Source organism: Leopardus geoffroyi, chromosome A2, assembly GCF_018350155.1.
Source record: "Leopardus geoffroyi isolate Oge1 chromosome A2, O.geoffroyi_Oge1_pat1.0, whole genome shotgun sequence".
NCBI classification, from domain to species: Eukaryota; Metazoa; Chordata; class Mammalia; order Carnivora; family Felidae; genus Leopardus; species Leopardus geoffroyi.
Window position 1 is genome coordinate 152,619,952 of NC_059331.1, and position 27,618 is coordinate 152,647,569.

General features: G+C 41.6%; 2 long non-coding RNA genes across 2 annotated transcripts; both read right to left on the reverse strand.

Annotated features, from left to right (window-relative positions):
* Positions 1-3,348: 3,348 nt before the first annotated feature.
* On the reverse strand, positions 3,349-6,004 carry LOC123607687. Its single transcript, XR_006716850.1, has 3 exons — positions 5,666-6,004; positions 4,450-4,569; positions 3,349-3,816 (listed from the first exon to the last, which is right to left on the reverse strand). It is a non-coding gene; the product is annotated as an uncharacterized LOC123607687 (long non-coding RNA).
* A 12,771-nt stretch (positions 6,005-18,775) lies between these two features.
* On the reverse strand, positions 18,776-19,102 carry LOC123607688. The gene is made up of 2 exons (XR_006716851.1): positions 18,997-19,102; positions 18,776-18,906 (listed from the first exon to the last, which is right to left on the reverse strand). It is a non-coding gene; the product is annotated as an uncharacterized LOC123607688 (long non-coding RNA).
* Positions 19,103-27,618: the final 8,516 nt, after the last annotated feature.

The window sequence follows — 27,618 nt, forward strand, 5'->3', positions numbered from 1 at the left end:
TTTCTTTTATTTATTTATTTATTTATTTTTTCAACGTTTATTTATTTTTGGGACAGAGAGAGACAGAGCATGAACGGGGGAGGGGCAGAGACAGAGGGAGACACAGAATCGGAAACAGGCTCCAGGCTCCGAGCCATCAGCCCAGAGCCCGACGCAGGGCTCGAACTCACAGACCGTGAGATCGTGACCTGGCTGAAGTCGGACGCTTAACCGACTGCGCCACCCAGGCGCCCCTGCCCTACATTTTCTTTATAGCACTTCTTTTCCTTCCCTTGTTACCGACTCCACTACCCACGTTCCCCAGAACATTTTCTTTGGCTCATTAGCATGAGTTCCTAGTTAGCAATTACTGCTATGATTTTAATTGATCCTGGGCACGCCATCCCAAGAGACACTTGCATTTTAATAGAAGAGCATAAGCACCGAACATCTCAAAGAGTCCTATTTATCGTCTTTAGTTGCCAAGGTATGCAAGGTGTTCAGTGAATTCTAGTTTTCTATGCAAATTTTATGACCTGCTTCACCATCTATACACTTCCTAAATTTTACCTGTTATTCCATAATCCACCCGGGTGCATTGTTGCTTCTTATCTGAACCAAAATCATCTCTAGAAAAAAAATTGAGTTTTCTGTCAATTCTCATTAGTGTCTTATTGTTCCAGTGAAATGTTCTCATTACATTTTTTAGAATGTAATTGCATACTGTATCGATGAATTGTCAAATGTTATTCCTTACGAAGTGGTTGCAAATGCTGAGGCAGGAAAAATATCTTACCATCACAAAGGAAGAATTTTCCACATTATAACACATGTCAGTCTTTTTTGATCAAAAATTGAAGCAACAACGCGGTAAGTTGTGGAATGTACATACTTATTAAGTGACATTCTATAAATTCTGTCCTTTGGCTTCCTAAACACACACACACAAGTCATGGGAAATGACAGAGAAAAAAAGTCATCCATTTTCTTTATTTGCACCATTTACCGTGCAGCTCATCTGAATCCTTACACTGGACCTTTGCTGGAAACATGCATGTCCTCGGAGAGCTTGTTGAAGGATTTTTTAAAATGAGTATCTTTTTTGGAGTCATTATTATTGGAAGATAAGGGATAGTGTTAAGGGATAAATTGTGTGCATGCATCCAGGAAGAATTAAAATAGATTGCAGAGCCAGTTCAAATCTGGATAAGAGTTGAGCTATTTGTACGAAAAGACAAACATTATGTATGATTCAACTGGATGCTTAAAGCAATTTTCTTCACGCTGGGAATCTTACTCTTCCTACTGCCTTTGTATACAGAGCAGGTGCTTACGTTTGTGAGGGCGTGAGTATCTTTGCCAGGGCCTTTTATATTTTGCCACATGTCAAACTTCAGCTTGATGTAGAATCACCTGCAGATTGTTGGGCCTCACCAGTAGGTCTGAAGTGGCATCTGAGAATTTGTGTTTCTAACAAGTTCCCAAGTGATCCTGATGGGAACCACACTTTGAGAACAATTACCTTCTCTGGTCTAATGAAAATTTTTACCAAAGCATTATGATGTCTTCACAAGACGTCTGTTACTAATGGCGAAAACATTACATTTAACGAACTAGCCACAGGAGAGGATACTTTTTCTTGGACGTAAAGTTTGTTGCTTACTTACAAATAGGCTGTTTGTATTTTCTGTCTCTTCGGAAACTTTTAGTGCGATGATCTTAACACCAGTGATTAAAAATAACCATATTGATAAATTTACTTGAGGAACCATTAACATATCAAAGTTTAAAGATAAATATAGCAGAAGCTTGAATTCTGTGACCTCTCCAAATGCATCTTTAATGTTTAAATTTTTTTTCAGTGTTCATTTTTGAGAGAGAGCGAGCAAGAGAGCACGAGTGGGGGGGAGGGGCAGAGAGAGAGAGGGAGACACAGAATCTGAAGCAGTCCAGGCTCTAAGCTGTCAGCGCAGAGCTCGACATGGGGCTCGAACCCATGAACTGTGAGATCATGACCTGAGCGGAAGTCGGAGGCTTAACTGACCAACCCAGGTGCCCCTTTAATGTTTATTTTTGAGACAGTATGGGTGGGGGAGGGGCAGAGAGAGGGAGACACAGAATCTGAAACAGGCTCCAGGCTCCCAGCTGTCAACACACAGCCCAATGTGGGGCTCGAACTCAGAAATCGCGAAATCGTGAACTGAGCTGAAGTCGGATACTTAACCCACTGAGTCACCTAGGTGCCCCACTTTAAAAATGCATTTTATGGGGTTGTCTAGGTGGCTCCGTCGGTTAAGCGTCCGACTTTGGCTCAGGTCACGATCTCGCAGTTCCTGAGTTCGAGCCCTGCGTCGAGCCCCTGCGTCAGGCTCTGTGCAGGCAGCTCAGAGCCTGGAGCCTGCATTGGATTGTGTCTCCCTCTCCCTCTGCCCCTTCCCTGTTCATGCTCTATCCCTCTCTGTCTCAAAAATAAAGCATTAAAATTTTTCTTTAAATGCATTTTATTATAGTCTCCTACATATATTTTTGCATAGTCTATATATGCAAACACATTCTCCTCTTATGAGTATTTAAAATGAATCATTCCATTATTCTGTTGAGAAGTAATGTTAAATAAAAAATATTTGCATTCTAGAAGAAATTCTTCAACCTCTTAACACACACACTCATGTACATAAACACATATGCACGCTCATATACACACATGTACAAATACAAACAACACATAAACACAAGTTTCACCTTAAATATCTTGACTGTGCTCAGAGGCATAACCTTCCCACTACTTTCAAAAGCATTTGGAACTCAGCTAGAGGAGACATTGAACTCCGGTCAGCCAAGTAGTACTGAAGAAAAAATGCTGTGCTGAGGCCAGTAAATTGCAGAATGTTCTCAAAGCTCCTAGGGTCAGTAAGTTCCAGCTTTGTGCCTGCCACCAACATACCCCCGTTGTCTGAAGAAAATCTCTCTGAAAGTCAACAATTACATTGAGTCGTGTCTACAAATATCGACCTTCATGATGGGTACCCCAAGATCACCAAGCAGATTATTTTGTTTTTCTTGGGATCCTCACCATTCTGTTTATTAGTGAACAAGGAGAAGAGGTCATTTATAGTCCCGATATTAAATGGCTGAAGAAAACCATTTTATTTTTTCTCAACCCTCCCCATTGGGTAACATATCTTACACAGAAATAACAATCTGAACAACTCTGCATTTAAGCAGAAAAGACAACCATAAAGAATAAAGTTAAGACTAAAACAGGAAAATATGAATATGACATCCACGTGAGAAAAAAAAAAAACGTACGCCTAAGCTCTCTCGAAATAACAATAAATATTTAACAGAAATGCTTTTCTTTTTTCCAGGTTCTTTGTATTTTTTTTCTTCATCTATTTTTAGTATTTTTGCTCTAGTTTTTACTAATGCTGCTGTAAAAGTAAATTTTATAAATGTTCTGCGCGGCAAACACAAAAATTACTGTTTCCTTAGACCTCAACTTTAATTTTGTTGTAATTGACACTGCTGTTGCAGAAAGCCAAAAGACATTTAAAACAACAACAACAGCTGACAATGACACATGCTTTCACTATCCAAACAAAACAAACGTAGCCAAAATATGGATAAAGGGCAAAAACACGGCTTTAAATGAAAAAAAAAAAAAATCTGCGTACGTGATGGCTTCCCAATGTAAATATTTCCAAACAACATGACATCTATTTCCTCTGTGTTCTCGAGGGCATTCCCGCTGCTGTTCACAGTGTGGTGGACGGACGCGGGCCCTTGGTCACTCGGAGAAGAGCTCAGGGCATATCAATGTGCTGTTTGAAACAGGTCCTGTGGGGACACGAGCAGGCACTTGTCACGATTAAGTATGGGACGTAAACCAAGAAGTGAAAGGCTGTTAAGCCGTTGTTAGAAAAGCCGTTCCATATGATGGAAAAGGGAGTTAAACCAATACTCAGTATACACACATCTGTTAGGAAGCACATTTGAACAGACAAACACGATTCCTTGGCCGTGTACAGGTGAGATAGTTTACGTAACTGAAAAATTAGGATGATAGCTTATGTTACCTATAACAATTGCTAAAAATTCCATTATGGTCAAGGAACCTGGTATCCTTGTTTCCCCTTTGCTTTTTATTGAAGAGTAAGGAATACAACGTTCGTTAGAAATACACAAGAGTGTAGAGTCCCAGTGTTTTTGAAAGTCTTACATTAAAAGACAGTTATTTAAGTGTATGTGAACTTGAGAGCCTCTTTAACGATAATCTCCTTTATATACATATTGGATGAAAGATATCTATAGTGTTGCTATAAATTATACATATTTAAACAAGCCTGCATAATTATATTATACATTTTATTTATAAAAGAAAAGAATGCGTTTAAAGACATGGTTGTAGGAATTTAATGGAAAGAGATGCACAAAAATGCAAGGAATACCAGTGGAAAATACTCAACATACCAGAGGAGTGTTGGCTTAGATGTTGCTGATGCGCGTATGCAGAAACATCCCAGCTTCCAAAATCAGCGCGGAGGAAATCACACGTGGTGTCCTTGGATGTGTTTTTGCCAAGCTGTATTCCTAAATAAAGCATTGTAGCAGTCGGAGAATTCAACAATAAATTTTTTTTCATTATAATTCACCACATTTAGAACACATTTGTGAACATTTTGGAAGTCAGACACTACCGTACTCCTGGGCACTCTTTAAGAAAGAATACCAACTGGTACAAAGCCCTCCCTTGAAAAAGTACTAATTGTAACACGAATTACTGTGAGCTCTGGCTCTCCCCTTGAAAACTTTCACTTCACTTTCTCCATCTACCAGATGAAAAGTGCTCCAGAGAATTCCTTCTGTCCTCTGCTTTCCATTTCTTAAATAGCGAACGTATTGGAAAGAGAGATTCCAGAGTCGTTCCGGATTCTAGAAATACTCGGTGGGCTAGGTGTGTAGGGAAGCTTTCCTTTTTTGTGTGTGATTTCCCCAAATAACTGACTTGGAGACATTGATCTGGAATTCCTTTCCTCCTTCCAAACAAGGGGAAGCAAGTCAAAACTCACACAAACTAATTAATGCCAAATGATGTCCTCAAACTACATAGGCCAGGAGGTACCATGGTAAATGGATTGTGAGAAATTACTGGCCTTGCCAGTGAGGTAGGGCCAACTCCAGCTGGAGGAAAACATTTCCTTCAGATATTTTCACACTCAAGCTCATGGGAAATTTAGATTATTCGGTTCTCAGGGTTGATCGAATGTCATTTGCCGCCTATTCTCACCTCCATCTAAAAGCAGGAATTCTTGTGGCCTCCACCATGGTCATAGACACTACACGTTATGCAATGGACAGTTCCTTAAGGCTCCATACTCCGCTCTCTCTCATCTTATTATTCTTTCCTGACACCAGCCCATCCACAACTTCAGCTTTGGTTATCATCTTATATCTGATGAGATATAATATCCCATTCTTCTCCACCATCTACGTCAGAACCCGTCTTGGATACCACAAACGTACCTCAGACTCACCACGTCCAAGCTCGCATTCATGATTTCACCAACGACACTGGCCCCATTCTGCTGTCTCTTAGCCCATCCTCTACTGCGCAGACAAAACGGACACCACGCTCTGTCATCCTTGACTTTCACCCCAATCGCCCTTCAAGTCCTCCCAGTTTTACCTCCTAAGTATCAAATGTGTCAGATCTGCCTGTCAACTTCTCCCATTGTCACTGGTGCCACCACGTCGTGCAAGCAATCTCACTGATTTTGCCACATCCAGTCCGATCCCGTCCCATCTGGCTGGTACCTGCGGGCAGAGCCAGCCTTTCAGAAGACAAATCATATCACATCACTCCTCTACTTAAAACTTGTTAGTGAGTTCTTCTGACCTCGTCCACGTCTTTATCTGACCCGCAAGCCCTTAATGGACTAAGCCCCTCCCCCCTCTCCAACCTCGCCTTCCAGCACACTCCCCGGTGATTTCATTGCTCTTGCATCACTGCAAAAAGCCACCCTCGCCACCCACCCCCCATCATGTCCTCTCCTGCCAAAAGATTTTAGCACATGAGCTTCACACAACTTTGCCTGGGAAGCCCCCCTGACCCTTCGCTACCTGGTTAGCTCCTAATAATCCTTTAAATCTCAAGTCAAATATGACGCTTGCAGAAATGTCTCCCCTGACTTGTCGGACGACATCAATTCCTTCAGTGTAACTCCCATAAGGTTTTTCACGATCGCAGCCTTATTTGGGGTTGTAGGATTATTTGAATAAATTCTGGTCTCTGTTTGTAGACTGTAAACTTTGTAAGTACAAAGACCACATTTGGATTTGTCTACCTGAGACAGTGCCTGATACATAGTCACTGTTCCCTCTCTGCAACATTTTTTTCTCCACTCACTAGTCATACGACCTTGCGAAAATCATGTAGTTGTTTCAGATATAGATCACCTATATTTACATGGATACAATATCGCGATAAATTACATATATTTATATAAGGAATATTTAGAAGATTGGAAATAACCACGTAGTTCCTAGCAGCATGCTCAACAAAGAAGGGTACTCAATAAAAGATGTGTTTATAACACTTCTTATAGTGGAAGTCTGTGGTACAGACAAAAGATGCCATAGCCTCTCAGACTGCACTTTGCTGAGCCCTGAGTGTCCCATCAAGCCAGTCGGTGCTTTACTAGGACAAATGGGACCTTTGGACCCTCGGGCTCTCATCTCCCAAATAGAGAATGAACACTGAAACACCCGAAGTGCAATTATTCTATCCTTCTGAGACATGGCTTAAATTCTTTAGTTTCTTTTTGCTACATATTGCAGTAATGAGATTATTGGTATCTTACATGGATCTGGCTCATTTTACATGCCAGGCATTTTATTACTTAGATGTGGCTAGAATCATAGGAGGAGTTATTATTATATTCATATTTTAAATAAGGAACCAGAGAGGCTCCATGAAACCAAGTAATTACCCAAGGCCATAGCTGGTATTGGTACAGCCAGGCTCAAATCTCAAAAGTGGTTTATCGAAAGCAGGAAGCCTATAGAAGCAGCCTGACCCGGTTTCCTGGGTCCAGGCCTGCTTTACACTGGCTGCCTGATTCATTCATTTTGCATTCTTCCCCCCTTCCTGCAAGAATGTTAGCTTGGATAATATAGTATATGGTTAACCCTTTATTTTGGGGACTGGAGGGGGCACCAGGCCAGCTAGCAGTTGAAGAATGGTTTTTCGGTCCCCATTCTGTCATTTCTTAGCTGTAAAATCTCAGGAAGTCTCATTTGTTTGCTTTAGCCAGAATATAGTGTTACCCTAAGCGCTTTCCAGATTAAACAAATTACTGTCAGAAATATTTTATAGATTAGAATTGATGCTTAGAGGTTGATTTCCGTAGTCTGTAGATGCTTTAGGCAGCTGCCTGAGCTCATCTGATCTGAGGATTTGAGATTGATCTGTGTGTATCTGCGTTTAGAGTGGACACACCACGAGGTGAGCCTTTCTGAGAATTGATGCTGTGGAGAATCTTTTATTTCGTGTAGTAAGTTGGAAGATTCGTTGAGACAGTTAAGTGGAATGGTTCCTAGAGCAAATTCATTCATCTCTTTTCTGCCTAAAAGTATGATAGAGGCCACATCTAAATAATATCTAAAGAAGTACGAGTATCTGAAGTACACAAACAGAAGAGGATGAGAAATGAAAGGTAAACTCAGTTTGCACTAGAAGCAAGGAAAAGCAGGGCGATGCACCATCTGCTATTTCAACCAAGGCTTAATTTCACCCTCTTGGTTATACCTAGCTGTGAGAGGTGAGATAAGCTTTATATATCTGCTTTCAGGAACTTTGTATGTCAGTACTAAACATCAGAAATATAGATAAATCATACAGGAAATAAAAAGAGAAAAATATATATAGTTATTCTTATATATATATAATAATCATATAAATGGGAATGTTTACTGGATCCCATCAGGACCAACATGTGCGGGATGGGGCTGAGGGGCAGGAGCTGGGTCATGGGTCTCTTCCCTTTTTGGGCTTGCTGGGGGATGAAAATAGCGAGCCCTCCACTCCCCAGGGACTGCAGCAGTGACACAGCTGGGGAACATGGGGACAGGTGGAGGGCTCTCGGGAAAGAAAGAGGTACCTTCTTGCCAGGGCCCTGGTTTTTAACTTTACTCTTTTGTAGAAGGATTCTGAAAGAAAACCAATAAAATGCACTTAAGCCAAAAACAACACTATAATATATATACACACATACACACACAAACATTATATATTATTATACATATAATAATATATAATATATAATACTATATAATAAATATATATAATATATATATATAGTTCCCTTCCAGGAAAGTAAATAATACATAACATATAATAAATATAAATATATATAATATATACTTATATATTCCTGTATTGACACCCCACCAATATTGTGTTCCACAGTGATGCTCTTAGGAGTCTGAAGGTTTTGATAAGGCCGAACAGGTTTTTTGTTTGTTTTTTTTTTTTCCTTTTTCCCCCTTAAACCCTCCCATGTATCTTACAGTTACTGAAATTTGGGGAATTTTTACAATTCCTAGGTACTCTGGGGCACCTGGGTGGCTCAGTTGGTTAAGCGTCCCACTTCAGCTCAGGTCATGATCTCCCGGTTTGTGGGTTCAAGCCCTGTATCGGGCCCTGTGCTGACGGCTTGGAGCCTGGAGCCTGTTTCAGGTTCTGCGTCTCCCTCCCTCCCTGCCCCTCCCCTGCTTGTGCACTGTCTGTCTCTCAAAACTAAATAAACATTAAAAAATAATTTTAAAAAGATTGTCAGGTACTCCGGCATTAGTCTTCAAACAAAACGGTCCCTGCTCACCTCAAACAAAACAGTGGAAGCATCATTAGGGAAACAAAATGTCCCTTCATAAAATGCCTACTGACTTTTTCAGGGGACTTCACGCATTTTACCAAGCCAATCCCTATACCTCCTCCTGGAAGGGGTCACTGTCATCCCCTTTCCCAGATGAAGAATATGTGGGTCATGAGGTTAAATGATTTGGCCTACACCAGTCTGATTGCCTGCAAATAAGGAAATACGTTGCTCTTTCCCATTTAAAGAGCACACTCAGGCAGTTAGAAAACTAGCAGACGAGGGATTTCGTACGCGCTTAAGGGGGAGGATATTGTACTTTCCTTCCCTAATGAGTTGGAATTTGTAAGGAAAGTCTTTTAGGGACTGCTCTCGGGGACGAGTCAAGAGTTTCAGGGTATTGTCACAAGACAAGCCACCTGAGGTCATGTCAGTGCAGTCCACTGGGCTCTGTTGTCCCCAGATGGTGCCGGGAGGGGCCAGCTATAGGTTCCATCGGTTTAAAATGTTAACTTATTTCAAAAGAGCGTACCCATTCGAGGGAGTACTATATTTGCTTTTCAAAATAGTTCAAGTATCATTAAGACCTGTTAGGTATTTTCCTAACTAGAACCCAACTTGCTAAAATGAAACTCTTTCCCTTTTTTTGGTGTGGTGTGGTGAAAAAAATCATAGTCATCTTTAAAGATATTCTAGGATAAATTTTGAGAAGCTGCTTGAGGTTTTCAAGTTAAATCATTGAATATGACAGCCGAGACTTTAATTTTCTATCTCCCTTATTCACTTTCGAGAGGTCTAATTTTAATTTTCGTTTATTTTTGAGAGAGACAGTGTGCGAGCAGGGGAGGGGCCGAGAGAGAGGGAGACACAGAATCCGAAGCAGGCTCCAGGCTCCGAGCTGTCAGCACAGAGCCCCACGCGGGGCTCGAACCCACGAGCCTTGAGATCATGACCTGAGCCGAAGTTGGTTGCTTCGCGGACTCAGCCACCCAGGTGCCCCGAGAGTTCTAATCATAGTTGTTACACTAACTACCTTAAGAGGCAGCCACGAGTTTTCAATTCCAAGTAAAGTGGGACCTGCAAGCAAAAGCCTCCAGGTTGAAGAGAGAGCTCAGAGCCGACGGCTGGAGCTAACAAACTGTCCAGGGAGATCCTGTGAGTGACTGTCGTGGAGCCAGAGCAGACGGTTGAAGAGAGCAGTGGATGTAAATTTCTCTCAGGTAAGAGGTCGGCCTGGTGCCAGAAGCGCAATAAGGAGCCTTTATCACCGGTCATTAGGCAGAATCCTGACATCTGGACCCTGACAACATGGAACAGGCCCACGAGATATTTTTCTGGAGCCCCTCCCGACCCACGACCTTCTCCATTCTGCTCTGTGGCTTCTGAGAAGCTGACCTGTATGCACCGAATTAGCTCGTTCCTCTCCCTTCTCATTTCGAGTGGGAGGTTTCCAGGGGACCTTGCAAGCTGTCAGAGGACAAGGGGAGAACGAGATCGTAATATGCCTTCCCCTGAGCTCCCTTCCATGTGATACACCATTACTTGGCTGTGTCCCTCTGTAAGGGATCAAATGGATGGCCTCTTTGGGTTCAGCACCTCACCCACCCCCCATCCCTGGCGTTCTAGTTTTGGGGTGGTATGGATGCTTCACCGTTACTCCATAGTACTATAAGACCCAAGGTCTTGCACTATGCTATGTTGGATTTCCTAAACACCACCCCCACCTTTGTACGTAGAACCTTTGTTAAACTTTCTTCCAAGTATCTATTTTTAGTAGATTGTCTGTTACCTACTGTGTTCCTAAGTGATAAGCACTGGATGTGAATTAAAGTAAAAGCAGAGTAAATGTCTCTAATTTCCATGAAACGCTTAAAAGTGTAATTTAGGACCCTGGCTCTTAAGCGATGGATTTCTCTTTTTTTTTTTCTTCAATTTTTTTAATGTTTATTTATTTTTGAGAGAGAGGGTGAGCCAGAGACGGAGTGTAAGCAGGGGAGGGGCAGAGAAAGCCAGAGACGCAGAATCTGGGCTGTCAGCACAAAGCCTGACACGGGGCTTGAACTCACAAACCGCGAGATCATGACCCAAGATCAACCTACTGAGCCACCCAGGCACCCCTTAAGCGATGGATTCCAAAGGCGGAACAGCAAGACAGGGACTAAGGAATGAGAATCATTTGGCATCCGTTGCTTTTTTTAGAATTTTGGTCTAATTTGATGGATTGGCCACACAAATCAGCAGCCAATTATTATTAATTCTTCCGTTTGTTCATAATCTTAGTTATTCAGCAAATAGTGATTGAGTGGAATCTCTATGCCTCTCTGTGTACTAGGTGCTTAAGACCCAGAACTATACAGGAAAAAAGGGGAAATTGGTCTCTCCATCATGGAATGAGTCTGGCTCAAGAAGAGTGCACAGCAGTCTGGGAGATGGTCTATGGAGGCCCTTATCTTTGGAGATGTGAGGCCATACTTCAGATTTTCAACTGTCTCCTAAGCTATTAATGGGTTTTGAAGGGGCATATGATCAGGTTTGAGATTTTAAAACACTACTCGTATAGCAGTGTAGACAATGGGTGGTGGACCCAGAATGACCCGTGAGAGGATTATTATAGTAGTTAAGATTTCTGCCTGGAACAAGGGAGTGATTGGAAATGCACTTTGCTGACAGAGTTAATGTTATTTCTTGGGAATGTCTGATGTTCACAGAAACATCTAAAATGTAAGCACTAACCATGGTGACTTTAACTCTCCCCAGCTTGTGACAGAAACACATTACCTCTAATGGGTTCGATGTTTTGCTGTTCTTAGTGTTGTTTCCTGTGAAGCATTTTTAATGAAATATATAGAAAAAGAAAAGTTTAAACAAAGTCTCAGTGATTATTGATGAGACTATCTGGAAATACTCATTCACTATTCTAATGTGAAATCACATAAGATGAACGTATCTTCCCTAAAACAGAAGAATGTATTAGCTCTAAATAAACAATGACGGTGAATAACATGCAAGGACCAGGGAACCACCATTCAAATCTTCCTAAGATGTCTATTGGTGATCTAAATATAATACCATCTGCTGTTTGGATTGGCATGTTGAGCAGAGCAGTGAAAACCATAAGAAACGACTGGGAAACTCGGATTTTGAGAATTTGGAGTTATTGCATTATTTAAGCAACACATTGACACTTTCTTAAAACCCAAACGTGTTTATTATCCAATTCAGCAACTACATTTCTGACCACTTAATCCCAGAGAAATGAAGACTTGAGTTCACACAAGTCTTGTGTGAACAATATCCTGTACACGAATGTTTATAGCAGCGTTGTTTGTAATGGCCCCAAACGGGAAACAACCCAGACGTCCTTCAACAGGTCCACAAACTGCGGTATGCCCATATCATGGGAAACTACCCAGCCATAAAAGGAATGAACTATTCAAACACACAACAATTTGGATGAATCCTCAGAGAATCATCCTCACTGAAAAAAAAAAAAAAAATCCAATCCCAAAGGGTTATAAACTCATATGTATATAACATTCTTGAAATGACAAAATTGTAGAAATGGAGACCAGGTGAGTGGTTGCCAGGGTTTGAGAAGGAAGTGAAATAGAGAGGAAAGTGACTAGGGATATCCCAGGGTTGCCTGAGGGAATCTAGCATGAGGGAATCTCGCATGAGGGGTGTGTAAATGGTCCATCTTGACTGTATCAATTTCAGTATTGCAGCTGTGTACTACGGTTTTATAAGATAGTATCATTTGAGCAAATGGGGTAAAGGGGAAGTCGGGTCTTTCTATATTCTCTCTTAAACTGAAAATGAATCTAAAACGATTTCAAAATAAAAAGGTTATATGTGTACATCTTCCCATAAATGTAAATAGATGAAACTCATAAGCTTTCTTCTCTCAGGAAGAGGAAAATAATTGGTAAGCATCTAGGTATCTCCTCCACAGTCTATCATTTTAACCAGCTGGTCACCAAATATCCAGTTCCCTTTCGCTTCCTTTCTTGAAATCGACCAACCTCTTCCCCAAGGAGGATAACCATCCCTTCGATGCAACCAGCTCTGCCACAAAGATCTGTGTGTGATAGATAGTCCTTCCTTCATCTGGCAACCTCTGGACAAAAATAAATCAAGTTGTCGGTACCCACGTACTTCAATCCCCCCTCTGCTGCACACATCACACTTGCAGTGACGGAGTGGAAACAGGATGACCATCACAAAATTCCGGGAAAGTAGGAATGGGGGTGGATGGGAGGCACACAGCTCTTCCATGGTCCCCCTGGGCAGCATAAAAGCCCTATTCTGGCAGCAAAAGACGTTCCTAGATTCTGCTCTAAGGGAGAAATTCTCCTGGGTTTTGTTTAACAAGGCTACTGGTTCCATCTTCAGGGAGGAGCATCCTTGTCTCCTATTTACTGGAACTCATGTAAAATGTAGATGAGCCTGTTGGATTTACCCTCCTGGGAGCCTGTCTCCTGCCAATCTAGGGAGCTTAACTTTTTTTGTTTCCGTTTTGTATGTCACGTTGAACAAAGAATTTTCGGTCCTGACTCCTAGTCTCTTTGGAAATATAATTCATTCAAACACTTAAAAGGCTTCTGTTCTGTGGGATAGTCATTGCCATGTCAGAATAACCAGACCCGGCATTCTTTCTGAAACATCAAAAACAAATATATTGTTTCTTCTTCTTTTTTTTCTTTTCTTCCTTTTTCACTAAAGTTATTTTGTTTCTCCATTAATTCCCAGCTTATTTTAAGCTACCTGGCAAGAGAAGTGAAAAGATCACGTCTTACCCCTGTCCGCATCACTTTATTCATGGGAGACATTTTACCAGGGCTCCACTGCTCAAAGCTTTTAAAGATGTGTTTCTTTCAACTTGGAGCTCTAAAAGCAGATAGCTTTTCATCTGCAAAGTCCTGAACTTGAATTTTTCATTCCTTTCATTTTTTGCTTACACAATGGCCAATTACTTTGGGGACCAACTCTTTCTAGAAATACCTTACCAACATCACCAACACATTCTAACCCCTTCTAGATTTCCCCTAGAGCTGTGAGCTCAAAAGGTGTGCTTTCTGCCTATGCGTCATTGCAAGCATCCATTGTTTTCGTTGTTTAACATGAACTTCCTTCTTCCAGCCCCTGATAGTGGCTTTTCAGCCACTCGTGTCTAAGTGAGTAAATGAGATACATGATCTGTATAACTTTATTTTGCCTTCATAATAACCATTTGGGTTTGGTACTGTTATCCTCACTTTACATTGAAGGCAATTCTGGGTCATCAGTATTGAAAGTTTGGCCAAGATCCCTTAGCTAGTTAACATAGGAGCCAGTAGTCAGTTTCCTATTTGTATGGCTTCAGAGAGCCTGGTTTTAGTTAACTGCCATCTCCCTCGTCTTCGGAGTCTTAACATTGAGCTTCTCCATCTTATTTCCTGGCACAGGCCTTAAAGAAGCACACTAGGGTGTTATGTTCTTTTTTTTCCTACACATCGATTCAATAAACAATACGAGTCTTAAGAAATCGTGGAAAGGAAAGGAGAATATACAAAAAAAAATATTATATACGGATGCTGAATACAAAAGTTATTTTTATATGTTTCTACATTGTATACATTTAGAGCAATATTGCTACATTAATTGTATCATTCATTTGTTTTTAAAAAGCAGCATAAGGTTGAGGACTAGTTACACTTATCTCAGTACCATTGTTCCTGGATCTATTCTAGGACCCACACTTCTTGGTTCTAGAATGGGAGTTTGATGCGGAAAGCCCAAGCCAACAGGATGCACCAAAAATGCCAGCCCAGAGAGGTAGTATATCACCTGGAGGTAGCTTAGCAATTACCCTGTGTCTGTGTTGTCGAGGGACAATTTAGCATCAATACTTTCCCATTGCTGACTTGTGCTTTTGCCTTCATAGTTACCATCTACATCTAGCGATGTTTGCTCAAACTTTATAGCTTTTGTTTTGGGTTGCAAACATTTTCATGCATTGACAGGGCTTCTGGCTTCACATTGTCAATCTGTAGTCACTTGTCTTTGAAATCTAACTAAAAACTAACTTCTTTCCGAAGGATTTTCCCAATTACCCACTCCCTTCTGAATACTTTATTCTGTGTACCCTAGGAGTTAAGAAATAATCCTTAATCTATGCTGTCACTTCTCGGCAGGCTTTTGCCTACTGGTATCATTGTCTTTGTGTTCCCTTAAGGGCTTGTGTTGACTGTTGTCACTATTATCTAGATACTATTAGGGTTCAACAAATAGCTCAATCACTGCAGAAATTAATCTATCTATCATCTATCTATCTATGTATCTGTCTACCATCTATCTCCCTCTTCTTTGGAAGGAGCAAGCATAACATTTTTGTCTTCCGTGTCCCTAAAATGTGTGAAATTAAACTGCACGTTTTGCTAAACGCAGACTATACACAGATTCCTTCTGCAATGTTGTCTACATTTCTTTTCTTTCTTTGTCACCTTTTGATCTGTGATGGATGGTTGGTGTTGCTTTCTTAAATCCCAATTCACTACAGAAAGTATTGCCTCACTACACTGTCAAACACCTCAATGTCTCAATGCCATTATAAATATTTCATAACTTCCCATGTGTACACACACCCTAACTCCTTGTCTTATTTTAGTAACCTCCAAAATGTCTGCATGATTCTCTTTGGGGCAATTTCTTCTCCCATTTTCAATTTTCTTTCCTATTCTCTACCTACATATTGTGAGATTCCACCCCCCCCCCCCCCCCCCCCCCCCCCCGCCAAGAAAATTGCCTCTGTGTAGAAGATCTTGCTATCTTGGGTAAAATGGTCAAAAAGCACAAACTGCAATCTGGTCCTTTCTAAGGGGAGATCTAATTACCCAGCTGGTGCTGGAGAATACAAACATTTTCACTCCGGACAATGTTTATCTGTTTTTTTGCAAGTACATCACTTTGGAAAGCTACTTGCTCAGCTAATCTGTAACTGTCATGGAAATGTGATTTTTTTTTTTTCCCTCCTCCAAACCGATAACGGGCACCTGGTAAGACTGCCTTATGCACCCAAGCATTCAAGTCTAACTGTTTCCATGGGAACATATAAAACTCTGTCTGCAAGTTCCCCAGCATCCTGCCACATGTCCCTTTTCTCTACTCTGCTCTCTCTCTCCATTCCTTCAGTGTATGCGCATGAGATTACATTGCTTTGCAACAACTCTGTAATAGACTTCTTTTCCATTCTTGCCATTGTCGGTGATTTCATTCTTGCCATGTAGGAGGGCAGAGCGTGTGAGTCTATTTCAGCTGTGTAACTTCCTCAACACTGAGTCCAGTGCCTTAGACTTAATGGGCACTCAAAGCCTATTTGTTGAATTGCTTTGGATTAAGGGCTTATTGCCTTAGTCAGTTTTACTTTTGTGATATCTGAAACATGCTCATTAAGAGCTTCCTCAGCAGAATAATTGGAAAGATAAAAAGAGCCTGCTGAATACAGAGTTTAAACCACCAATTTGTATATTTACAAACTAAACATGAATTTTCAGCTCTCTCTCAAATCTTGAAAATTTTTGAGTCTATAAACTTTAGAAATAAAGGAAAGCAAATTAATATTTATTCAGCAACTACCAACTATCAAGCATTTTCATATTCTTTCCCCTCTGAATTGAGTATTATCATCCATTGGATCTGAGAATTAAAGCCTTAGGATGTGGGGCATCTGGGTGGCTCAATCGGTTAAGCGTCCAACACTTGATTTCTGCTCAGGTCATGATCTCACAGTTTGTGAGTCTGAGCTCCACCCTGGGCTCTGCAACTGACAGTGTAGAGTCTGCTTGGCGTTCTCTCTCTCCCCTCTCTCTCTGCCCTTCCCTTGCTTGCTCTCTCTCCATTTCAAAATAAATAAGTAAACTTAAAAAAAATAAATAAACCCTTAGGATGTTCCGCACATGCAATTTGTGTTATATTTTACGTACTTAACCTTATGATCTCTTTAAATATCCATGCTGGCACAGACTTTGAGATCATGCATTTGTAAATAATGAGGGTTAAGAATATTAGGAAAAAAGAAGGGAGTATAAAACTTAGGACCTCATTGTATGAAAAGATGAAACAGTCTGAAAAAAATTCTGAAAAAATTTGAAGGATTACTGAGAGCAGAAGCTAAAAGTGAAATCTGAGACATTCAAGAGACATTGCCTTAAATTGGAGGTAAACTGACATTTAAGAACAATAATTACTACTCTGAAGTGTGAAACAACAATACACAAGAATGTATACAGTATTGGTAAAGGATGATCAGAATCAAAGAATTCTAAAGCACTGGTATTGGGGCACCTGGGTGGCTCAGTTGGCTAAGCATCCAAGTTCAGCTCAGGTAATGATCTTGCAGTTCATGAGTTCGAGCCCCATGTCAGGCTCTGTGCTGACAGCTCGGAGTTTGGAGTCTGGAGCCTGCTTTGGATTTTGTGTCTCCCTCTCTCTCTCTCTCTCTGCCCCTTCCCTACCCGTGCTCTGTCTCTCTCTCTCAAAAATAAACATTAAAAATTTTAGGGTGGGAGGGAGGGGTGGGTGGGTGACAGGTACTGAGGAGGGCACCTGATGGGATGAGCACTGGGTGTTGTATGGAAACCAACTTGACAATAAATTTCATACTAAAAAAATTTTTTTAAATAAAGCATTGGTATTTATGACAGGAGGTACAAAGCAACTATATTGATATTGAAAAAGGGAATATGATTTGAGATGTCACAAGCCTGCCGTCCTCTAGAAGACCTAGTGGAGGTAAGTGTTTATGCTCTGCTCAGGAGCAAGGAGACCTCCTCCAGGAAGTGTCAGCAGCTACCACACAGAGAGGCTGTACCCTCAACCCCTCAGTGGTAATGAGGTGTCCTTCTCCTTCTCTGTAGGCCATCAGAGGACACCCAGAGCCAGTGGAGAGTCAAGACTTTCATCGTTGCTCAGCAGTAACAAGGACCCCCCCCCCCCCTCCATGGTGTTAGTAGAGGTCGGGTTGGGGAAAGGAAGATGACTTCCTAGGCAGATTGGCATCAGCGCAAGCCTCGCTGGAGCCTGAACTCCCAATCTTGCCATCCCTGCTCCAACAGTGACAAGATGTCTTTCTGCCTTAGATGTCAGCAGAGGCTTGGGAGAGAAACAAGAATCGCACCCCCATCTAACATAATGAGGTAATGAGGTGGTACCTCCCTTCAACCACAGGGGCAGTGTTAGAAGAAGCATATTAAAACAGAATATTTCAATAAAATCCAGAGTCTGGTAACATAGTACCCAAACTATCCAGGTATCAGTTGAAAATCACTAGTTATACCAAGAACAAAGATGACCTCGATCGGAGTTAAAAAAAAAAAAAAAAAAAAAAAAAAAAAGATAGTGAATGGATACTAACACTGAGATGACAGGATTGTTAGAATTACCTAATGAGAATTTTAAAACAGCCATCATTTATTATTTTTTAATGTTTTTTTAATTTATTTTTGAGAGAGAGAGAAAAAGAGAGAGGGAGAGAGAGGAGGGGCGGAGAGACAGGGAGACACAGAATCGGAAGGAGGCTCCAGGCTCTGGGCTGTCCGCACAGAGCCTGACTCGGGGTTCAAACTCATGAACCCTGAGATCATGACCTGAGCTGAAGTGGGAGGCTTCACGGACTGAGCCACCCAGGCGCCCCCAAAACACCCATCATTTTTAAAAGTCCCAACAAGCAGGTATAAACGCGTTTGAAACAACATGTTTAAAACTCTCGGCAGAGAAATAGAAGATATAAAGGAAGACTAAGGGGGCAATTTCATAAATAAAAATGCCTAAAAGTCAAAACTGACCACACCAAACGTGGGCAAGAAAGTACTCTCACACGCTGCTGATGGGAATACAAAACGGCGCAGCCACTGGGAGACAAGTGAAATAAAACACGTACCCAGAGATGTGAACGTGCAATGTTCCCGGCGGCTTTATTTGGACTGGAAACAGCACGAATGTTCATCCACGTGACACGCGTGCAGAAGCAACGTGCTGGGTCCGTACGGTGGAATACTACTCGGCCCTAAAAAATAACCTGTTGATAGACACACAGATGAGTGTTAAGATAATTCTGTGGAGTGAGAGACGCCTGACAAAAATAAGAGCATATCCGTTTATATCCCACCTAGAGAATGCAACTCAATATACAAGGACAGACACCGGATTGACGCCGGCGGCGGGGATGGGCAGGGACGGGAGGAAGGGATGAAAAGGTGGCACAAGGAGAGGCTCCGGGCGCACGCGTTAGTTGTCCACGGACCGTTTGTGCTGCGCGCCTAGGAAGCGTGGGGTGGCCGTTTGCCTGGCGGACGGAGTACGGGTCCCGGGCGGGCTCCTGCGGAAGTTCACGCACCGCTGGCAGAGGCGCCTTGGCTCTGGTTGCCGACGTCCTCTTCTCGAGTTGCTCGTGGAGCCGGACCCGTCCGGAGCCGACGCCGGATCCCCCGCGTGGCCTCCTCAGCTCCTGTGTGACCTTCTTGTCCCCGGGATGTGGCGACAACGCCTGACTGCTGTGGCCGGTGAGGTCGACAGTCCTTGGTGAAACATCAAAGAAAGGTTGCCGCTCTAGCCGCAACTGCATCTGGTTTCACGAAGTATTTGTTCACCTCGTCCTACTTTAAGGCTTCAGGACGCCAGGGGAGGAGATCACGGGGTTGTATGGTGACAGATGGCAGCTACATCTGGGGCGAGCGTAGCATAGTAGAAAGGTGTCGGATCACTGTGTTGTACACCCGAAACTAATGGAACACTGTGTGTCGACTCGACTCAAAGAAATATTTAAAAAAGATATCGTTTTGGCAGTTCTAACTAGTCTCCTTTTATGTAAATCGAAACTTTCTTCAATTAAATGTGACTACCAACCCTGAAGGCATTTTTGACCGGCAAGGTTAGCTCCAAGGCTCTTAAAACTTTGATGGCTCATACTAGGATCTGCTGTTGCTGGTGTCTGTGCAGCCCAAAGGACTCTTGATCAGTGGAACTATATACTTGACCTTAGTGACCATAAATGGGCTGTGCCTGACGTTGTGTGGGAGATTAATGAGTACATCTAATTGAGGGGAAATTAGAAAAGCCCGCTTAATTCAGAGGGCCTTGCAAAGTTGGCACCTGATTTTGACAAGGTGGTTAAAAGCCTCAGCTTGTGGAAGGTTCATTGGAAAAATGGCATTGAGCACAACAGATCACAGTTCTGAAAGGGGCAGCATTACAGAAAGGGGCTCCGTGGTGAGCTCACTGTCTTACAAGAGCAAATTCAAGAGCACAGGGAGGAAGTGTGCAGAGCAGCTGGCCAGTGTCGCATGAGCTATGCCCAGCTGAAACGTAAGGTGTCAGAGAAAGTTGACCAACTTCAAAAGAAACTTCTGCATATTCAAAGTACCAGGGGATGTTGGAATAGCTAGAAAAGGACAACAAAGAAATAAGAAAATCAGTATTACAGAAAGATGACAAAGAAAGCCGTCGTAGAAAGCTTAGGAAACCTTTGATTGATGTGTGTTCTGAAGTCCTTGATGTTCTGTCTGATTATGATGGCCATTATAATGCACAAGATCATCTGCCAAGGACTGCTGTGGTTGAACTGGGGAGGCTAAGGCAGGAGGGTCCCTTGGGCCCAGGAGCTCTGGGCTATAATGTGTTATGTCTATAAGATGTCTGCACTAAATTTGGCATCAGTGTGATGACCTCCAGGAACTGGGGGCCACCAGGTTGCCTCAGGAGGAGGGAATAGGCTCAGGGCAGAAAGGGAGCAGATCGTGGGGCACCTGGGTGGCTCAGCTGGTTAAGTGTCTGACTTCAGCTCAGATCATGATCTCACTGCTCGTGAGTTCGAGCCCCCTATGTTGGGCTCTGTGCTGACAGCTCAGAACCTAGAGCCTGCTTCAGATTCTGTGTCTCCCTCTGTCTCGCTCTCTCTGCCCCTTCCTTGCTCACACTCTGTCCCTCTGTCTCTCTTTCTCGAAAATAAACATTGAAGAAAAAAAAAAGAAAGGGAGCAGATCAAAACTCTCCTGCTGATCAGTAGTGGGATTGCAGCTATGAATCATCACTGTACTCCAGTTTAAATTAAAAAGTTGTATGAGAAAACTTTTTGGCGTGATGGATATGTCTCGATCGTGGTGATGGTCTCATGGGTGTTTACATATATCAAAACATTAAGTTGTAAACTTTATTACATCTCACTTACACCTTAACAAAGCTGTTAATTTTTTTTTACTTATATGCCTATTAAAAGACTTAGTTTTCAAATTAATAAACTAATTTTTTGATGATATCAATTTCTATCAGATAGCCTTATTAAAAGATGTCTAAAGGGACCTTAATTTGAAATGATTCCGTTGTTTAGAAACTCCTAACCAATGAAAGAAAGCTTAATTTTTTTTTTCATTTCTATTCTAAGACTCCACTTAGGTGGAACACTTTACCAATGTCAAAAGTTCTTAAAAGAGGCCAGTGTAAATGAATAGCATCTTGATGTTGAACTTTCACTTTTATTTGAATTGACAACTATTGTGGCCATAATAAAAAAAAAACAGGAAGAAAAGGCTTGAGTTTGGGGAGAACAAAAAGGGAGCTGATGTTTACAATTGGAGAAATCTATATCAGATTCAAACAAGCAGATTCTGTTTATGAATGAAAGGACAAAATGGCTAATGGCTTCTCACCCCCAAATTTCCAAATGTCCACAAAGTATCAGAATTAACTCCTGTTGTCTGCTACCTGATAGAAATCTCCAAATAGTCAGGCCATGGTATCAAAGGCCAGATTACTCTAGGTATCATTTGGAACAAATAACCAGCTGGGCACAAATCAGAATTATAACCAGAAACAAACTTAACCAAGAAATATACTTAGCACAGTCAAGGTGAAGTATTGAATTACTGCAGATGAGACTTAGCAAAGGAGCCAAGAGAAATCGAGCCCCTTGAAGTGCACAATTTAATTGGCTACAATTTTAGAATTGAGGTCAATAATGTTTCAGTGAAAACTCCAGAAATAAGTTGTCAGAGGGCAACTCAGAGATACTGAGTTAGTTATATGCATGCTAATAATTTACTCATGTGTAGGAAGAGGGACATTAGGCTGCTGTCTGCAAAAGCAGACACATAAGGAAAAGAAAGAGGGGAAAGAATCTGGGAAGAGTGAGTTTTGTTTTTATGCATTTGCAGCTAGCAGAAAGGCCAGTTGCAGCACAAAGATCTTGAGCAGGCTGGTGAGGGTCGTCAAAGGAAGCCATTTCAGTTCTTCATGGATTCTTCAGGAACACTTGAGAGAGTTTAGCTGGGGGCACACAGAAGATTAGTGGAGATACAGTTGGATTTGTCCCTTGAGTGGTTGCAAGATGAGAGCTAATTTTTTTTCTTACTAAGTTCTATTTACTCAGTAAAAAATATAGATAGAATTGTCATCTGCAGGTTGGGTTATGAGATGAATGTCATAGAGGAATGTAGGAAGAAACTTGATTAGAAAAAGGAAAGTATGAAATAATCATCTTACAAAATTGAAAAGCAGAATCACTAAAGAAATACGGCAGGATTGAACAGAATTTCCCAATGAAGTATTTTTTTATTCCAGTAGAATTTTGTTTTCTTTATTCTTAATTTTACTGTGAAATCTGTTTTCCCCAGATAAGTTAATTTCGGGTGTAATAAAAACCCCAACTGTATATACGTAATACAGATTTCACCTTTCACAGTGTTTTAGTTCATGTGGTAAGAATCTCCTCTTAGCATCATCCCCTTTGTCTCCTGCAACCTTCTCTGTATAGTCATTACTCTAATTCTTTTTTTTTTAATTAATGTTTTTATTTATTTTTGAGAGAGAGAGAAACAGAATGCGAGTAGGGCAGGGGCAGAGAGAGAGGGAAACACAGAGTGTGAGGCAGGCTCCAGGCTCTGAGTTGTCAGCACAGAGCCTGACGTGGGGCTCAAACTCGTGAACTGCAAGGTCATGACTTAAGCTGAAGTCCTATGCTCAACCAACTGACCCACCCAGGCACCCCTCTAATTCTCCTCTTTAAAGGAATGTGTGGCCATCATGGATTAACCCTTTCCCATAACCCTTTATACTGACTCTTTTAAATAAATCTTATTTGTCATGACTTTTGCTTTTTAAAGTAAAATTCTATTTCATAAGTGTTACAGATAATTGGCAACACTTCAAATAGGACTAAAATGTGTGCAACAAATGTAAGGTTCCTGCCCATCTTTGTGCTTCACTTCTACCCACTGCTTTTAGTTTCTTATTATCCCTCCTCAAACAAGCTGGCAGCAAACACGTACTTGGTTGTGTGTGTGTGTGTGTGTGTGTGTGTGTGTATACAAATAGTCCTCTTTACATAACAAATTATAGCATACTCTATATAATATTTGGCATCTTGCATTTTTAATTTAAAAATATATATAAGCCCTCATCATAACATGATGAGTAGAACACAAATAAAGGCAAATACAATTCAGTGTTGCCTGATAAGGGGGTTAATGAAATGACTGGGGTGACACTATCCAGATTGGTCTTTAGGGAGTAAGGGCCTAGTCCTTTCTGGCCTCAGTTGGGGTTTGCCACAGCCCTGGTGGCAATTTTCTGTTTCCACTTAAATGTCAAAGGAAGATTCCAGACCCCGTGGCCGGCTAAACTGTTCACTAAATCTATTTGGCTCCTATTTTGTCAGCCTGGTCCAGAGGGCTTTGGCCAAGAAAACATAGGGGCCAAAGACACCTACTTTTCACACTGGGGTTGCTTGCCGTCCCTGCAGCAGGCACTACCCTCTTCTCATGTCTTCCTCCCCCAGATGAGCAATTCAGGCCACCCATTTTGTGCTGTCTGGAAGCCAATAGCTAACAGCCAATCAAATGAGGTTTTCCTAGAGCTGTTTATTATTGTTGTTGTTATTTCTAGTTTACCAAGCGTATTATTTCGTATCAGTAAATATAGATACACCTCATTCTTTCAATGGCCATATAGTTCTCTATTATATAGACGAAGAATGGGCAGTCAGCCAGATAGATTTGTTTTACTTTCCAGACAACATCTCTGAGGCTGATCAATAATGTAGATGCTTTTTAATGGTGCCAACTTTTTCAGGGCAGGTCGAGGCTTTTAATATGCCATGTGTACTGTTGCTGGAAATTTATGGATGAGCTTCTCTGGTGTTTAATTTAGAGCATCTATAGTCTGCATTTTGTCAATATTCGCAATTATTTCCGTCTCTCTTCCTGTTCCTATCTAGACTGGTTTTTCTCTAGTCCTGCTATACAGCTGCCATCTTTAGACCTCTCTCCACCACCCTCTTGAATTGGATGCATTCTTTCCTGCACCCCATTTCTCTTCACTTTCTGATTTGGCAAACGCAATCTCTAGGATCTTCCTAAGGAAAGATTCGTGGGAAGATAATCACATAAATACCTAAATGGCTAAAAATATATTTATTCCGTCCTCCTATTAGTTGGGTGAGGTGTAGGTTTCTAAATTGAAAGCACGGTATTCACCAAAATGTTTAAAACACACACCTAATTTTTGTTGTCCGGGATGGTCAGTTGACCTGTTTATTGTCTATGTTTATACTTTTCCGTTCTCTTTCTAATTCCATTTTTATTTTTACCAAAGCACTACCGGTGTATAATAAAGTGTGTAATTTTATAAGTCTCATATTGAAAACAGAGCATTCCCCTATTCCATTCCTCCCCACCCACCCAATTTCTATTCTCCACAGTCAACTACTTTCAGTTCTTTTAGTTGTTGCTTCTGGTATTTATAGAAACTTCCCTACAGTGGGTGGTCTCAGGCTTCTTTTGTGTCCATAAGGAGCAGGGAAAGCAGTTGAGTTAGAACGGTAGTAGTCACTAGAAGCCCATCAGGCATTGTCAAGGGAATGAACTTCAATGACTCCTAATTAAAGAACCAGCTTCTACGTAAATATTAGTTGGTAGGGAAATAGAAGAGGCAAAGCAACACAAATATGCCTACACTGGTTTATTTAAACACACAAGGAACTGAGCTAAAGAAACAACAGACTGGAGCATGCTAGAAATAATCCAATTTGCATGCTTACAGCTCCATCTTCATTAAAAACAACAGTAGCAATAACAAAAGGCTCCCCGTTTCCCCATTAGTCCTTGTATCGATTCCTCTTTAATTTTCACTACTACCTGATGGTCTCTGGCCCTGCCTCCTTTCATGACTAAATTAGGTTCATTAATTCTCCTTGTATCACCATATCATTACTTCATTGGATTTTTTTTTTTTTTTTTTTTTTTTGGTGTGTGCTAACTGGTTTTCTTCTAAGCCTGTGCAAGCCAAACTGTACCTCTATAATCCAAATTATGCACAGAACTGAATATGTATCTTTCGTGATGTCCTGTAGACACTGGTTGGTTTTAAATTGTGGTATTTTTTTTTTCACTGCTTTTGCTTTTTGTGTTTGTGTGCAAATATTTCCCTCCTCATTTGTTTTATGGTCAGTTTTACCAATGTACCATTTTATCATCCAACATTTATAACTAATATGTCCTATTTTTCAGGTTTACATATTATCTCTCTCTCTCTTTTTAGATGTTCATTTACTTTTGAGAGAGAGAGTGCACACGCACAAGCGGGGGAGGGGCAGAGAGCGAGGGAGACAGAGAATCCCAAGCAGGCTCTGTGCTGACAGTGCAGAACCTGATGTGAGGCGTGAACTCACAAACAGTGAGATCATGACCTGTGCCAAAATCAGGAGTTGGATGTTCAACCGACTGAGCCACCTAGGTGCCCCGATATTATTTCTTAATGTCCTAATGTGAAAAATGAGAATGTAGAAGCCTGCTCCCTGTATTCAGAATATAGTTACCAGCCCCTTTGGTTACACCAATATTTGCTGTTTATGTCTGAGTAACACATCAATTTCAGCTATCTCTGGTCAGCTATGACAGTTCCCAGTTGCACATCTTTTTATTCTTCCTTTACACCTCCCAAAAGGTCATAGGGCTCATGCAGAGCAGCAGAACCATAACGAGTGACATGGAGTAGGCCTTTGGTATAGAGATCAGGTCTCACAATTAGAGGAGCTGGTGAAGGTGCCTATGGAAGGCTGCTGCCTGTGTGTCTCCCAGTATTGCCCAACTGCTGCAGGCAGGCCAGAAGGGCTAACAGTTGGGAAGAAACACCGAAGAAGAAGCAGAAGACACCAAGGACAAACTTGAACCCATGAGGGAAAACTGTCATCTGACTCTGATCTCCTCTGGCCACAATGACCCATCCGCTGCAGAAAAGCTGGTACCTTTTGTCATACTGCAGATGTCTCTGGTCCAGGACTTAGAGAGTTTGAAGAAAGAGATCTGGCAGAAGCTGGAAGCTATGTGGCTCAGCAACCAAGATTAGCCAGCAGGTCACTGACAACATTTGTGAGCTGCACTTGGTACCTGATACTGATCAAGGCTAACCTAGGACAATAGAGGAAAGGGAATTCTGGGAAGCATAGTCCCGACTTAAATTTATTGACAAGAAAAACCCCTACAGACATTCAGAGAGACCAAAAAAAAAAAAAAAAATTGGATCCATGGAAGAAAACATAATATTAAAGAATCAAACAGTTGATTTAAAAAATAACTTCAGAAAAATAAGAATATTATAGTAGATTTTTGTAATTCAGTATATCATAAATTTTAGATGTGACACTTTTCAAAAGATTGGGACAGTAAACAAAGAGAAGAAAAACTGGAGAGGGGGGAAAAAAAAAGAATATTCACAGGATCAAGCTAAGATATTCAAACAACTAGATTTCGAGAGAGAAAGAACGGGAGCTCCAGTGGCGTAATCGGTTAGTGCATGGTACTTATACGAGAGAGACAGAATAGAGAGAATCAGGAGGAGGAAACCCTTTAGTCTGCAGGTAGGAGAAACCATTGACTCCACTGACATCCAGGACCTTACTTTCTTTTTTTTTTTTTTTAATTTTTTTTTTAATTAAAAAAAATTTTTTTTAAGTGTATTCGTTTTTCAGAGACAGAGAGACAGAGCATGAGCGGGGAGGGGCAGAGAGAGAGGGAGACACAGAATCCGAAACAGGCTCCAGGCTCTGAGCTGTCAGTACAGAACCCGACGCGGGGCTTGAACTCCCAAACCACAAGATCGTGACCTGAGCCGAAGTCGGACGCTCCATTGACTGGGCCACCCAGGTACCCCCAAGACCTTACTTTCTCTGCAGAGAAGTCTGAGAAATCATGGAAATAAAACAAATATGTTCCCAATTGGTCTGACACCATAAAAGTCTGGAGAGCTCTACCTTTTGTCAGCTTCTCTCTTGGAAGATGGGCTCATTTAACGTGGATACTCACCCTTGCAAAGGCAGACACAGTGATAACGAGGCAGCTTAAATACAAGTGTTTCCAGCTACAGAATACTGGCTTACAACAATTAAACGCAGAAATTGGGGAAACCATAGACAAGTCTCCAGCTGAGAGCTCTGCAGGGTCCTTCGTGTCAGCCAGTGAGGACACCGTGTGCTCAACCTTCGCTCTTGACTAAGTTCCCCCTTATCCACGGTTTAGCTTTCCATAGTTTCGGTTACTTGCCATCAACCACAGTCCAGGGGCAGATGATCCTCCTTCTGAAGAGTCTTCGGAAGGCCGTTAATAGACTAACAATAGGTCACCGTGTCATTCACCTGACATCATCTCATCACGCAGGCATTTCATCATCACGCAGCAAGGGGAAGGGTGAGTGTAATACAATAAGATATTCTGAGAGAGAGGGAGACCAATTCACATAACCT